Raw genomic sequence first — 2565 nt, forward strand, 5'->3', positions numbered from 1 at the left:
GCCCCCACGGCTGAAAAGGCGAGCATGTTTGGTGGGACGGGGATTCGAACCCGCAGATTGCGAGTCGAGCGCCCTAACCACCTGGCCATGCCAGGCCAATTCTAATATGTAAAATATTAGTAAAATTAGTTTGAATTTATGAATCTTTAATGTATTATCATATGCGTAAAAACTATGTGTATGTGCATGACGTGACTTGTCTGTTTAAGTCGCCTTATCTTTCTAATACACCCCTTTTGTAAAACTGGACTCGCCCCATGAAACACAAGCTCATATTCAGTTAATGGGACGTAGAATAACGTAGTGGAGGGTGTTTTAATGTGACCCAAGAGTGGGCGGTGGGTGGTGTTACTAGCTGCCTTCCCTCTAGTATTTCGTTACTAAATTAGGGACGGTTACCTGGAGAGATGGGCGCCACCAGGTAAATCTACCCGAGAATCACCGGCATTCAGGGTGCCCTAACGGTTGTAAGTGGCCTCGGAACTAAAAAGAACGAAAAAAAAAGTTACTTTATGGTTGAAAAATATTGAGATGGTCCCTTATTCAAAATTTCATTAAAATGGTCTCTCCTGTACGGTTTAGTGCAGTGTTTCCAAGTTGTTAGTGGTGTCGCGTCAAAAACAGTAAGAAATTTATGGCATCAATTGACTAGAATCAGTAGTGTCAGCAAGGTTTTGTTGATCTGTAAGCCTAAAAAAACAATCAGCGGTTACTAAGTTACTTAGTTACTAAGTCATTCACAAACCTGAGGTGCCAATGAAATTTGTCTTGCTAGGGGTGTCGCGAGAGTTTTATCTAACGAAGAATAAATAAAAACATTAAAAAGAAAACCTCTACAAAATAAAAGTTTTGTTTGTAGCACCAGGGGTGTCGCGCAAATCGAGGTAAGTGAGTTAGGGTGTCGTCAGTTTAAAAAGTTTGGGAACCAATGGTATAGTGTCACAGTTGAATTAATAGATTTGCACTGCCTAATCCGTTATTATTTTTTTTAAAGTTTTCCCAAACAAAGAATGAAAATATCTTATGTTGTATTTTTCATGTCACACGAAATAAAATTCACGTAAATGAAATCAGGCCTATCTCGTAAGTTTTAGTTTGTTTTCAGAATTTCGCGCAAAACTACATAAGGTGGTTGGTATCTGCGCTATCCGTCCCTAATTTTGAACTAGTATACTAGAGGGATGGCAGCTAGTCAACAGATCCTGCCACTTACTTTTGGGCTTCTTCTGACTATCCGAATAGTGGGATTTGACTGTCATCTTTATAACGCACCTACTGCTCCAAAATGCGGAGCGTGATTCTTTTTCGTTGCGGGACTCGAATGATGCATCCACTGTACGTCTCTAATTTTGAACTGATACTGATAGGCTAGAGGGGAAAACAGCTACTCAACAACACCCGCCGCCAACTCTTGGGCTATCCTTGTTTGATCGAATAGTAAAATTTGACCGTTACATTTATAACGCACTAAGATCCAAAGTGCGGAGTGCGTTTCCACGGCAGTTGGTTGCGAACTATGAAACCTAGGATCCACAGCCCTGGCACGTTAGATATCAGGGCCACATTTTTACTAAGGATAGCGTTATGCATTTACACACCTTAAATGGAGTCCAGACTCTGCCTAAAAATATTTTGTTTCTATATTTCTGTTTCCGGTTTAATTTTTTATTTATTTCCAGAAATATATATATATATATATATATATTGTGAATTTGAGTTTGCTTGTATAATACCAAGCAACAGGATAAGTGTAGTGCGCAGACGTGAAAAATGTGTTTCAAGATTCTTACTATTAACATGTAAACTCTGTGCTTCAGTCGTTTGTCACAATATCTGTGTTGTATTTGTGTATGTTCGTCACAATATCTGTGTTGTATTTGTGTATGTTTATCACAATATCTGTGTTGTATTTGTGTATGTTTGTCACAATATCTGTGTTGTATTTGTGTATGTTTGTCACAATATCTGTGTTGTGTTTATGTATGTTTGTCACAATATCTGTGTTGTGTTTGTGTATGTTTGTCACAATATCTGTGTTGTACCTTGTGTATGTTCGTCACAATATCTGTGTTGTATTTCTGTATGTTTGTCACAATATCTGTGTTGTGTTTGTGAATGTTTGTCACAATATCTGTGTTGTATTTGTGTATGTTCGTCACAATATCTGTGTTGTGTTTGTGAATGTTTGTCACAATATCTGTGTTGTATTTGTGTATGTTCGTCACAATATCTGTGTTGTATTTGTGTATGTTTATCACAATATCTGTGTTGTATTTGTGTATGTTTGTCACAATATCTGTGTTGTGTTTGTGAATGTTTGTCACAATATCTGTGTTGTATTTGTGTATGTTCGTCACAATATCTGTGTTGTATTTGTGTATGTTTGTCACAATATCTGTGTTGTATTTGTGTATGTTTATCACAATATCTGTGTTGTATTTGTGTATGTTTGTCACAAATCTGTGTTATATTTGTGTATGTTTGTCACAATATCTGTGTTGTATTTGTGTATGTTTGTCACAATATCTGTGTTATATTTGTGTATGTTTGTCACAAATCTGTGTT

Source organism: Limulus polyphemus, unplaced genomic scaffold (assembly GCF_000517525.1).
Source record: "Limulus polyphemus unplaced genomic scaffold, Limulus_polyphemus-2.1.2 Scaffold4552, whole genome shotgun sequence".
NCBI classification, from domain to species: Eukaryota; Metazoa; Arthropoda; class Merostomata; order Xiphosura; family Limulidae; genus Limulus; species Limulus polyphemus.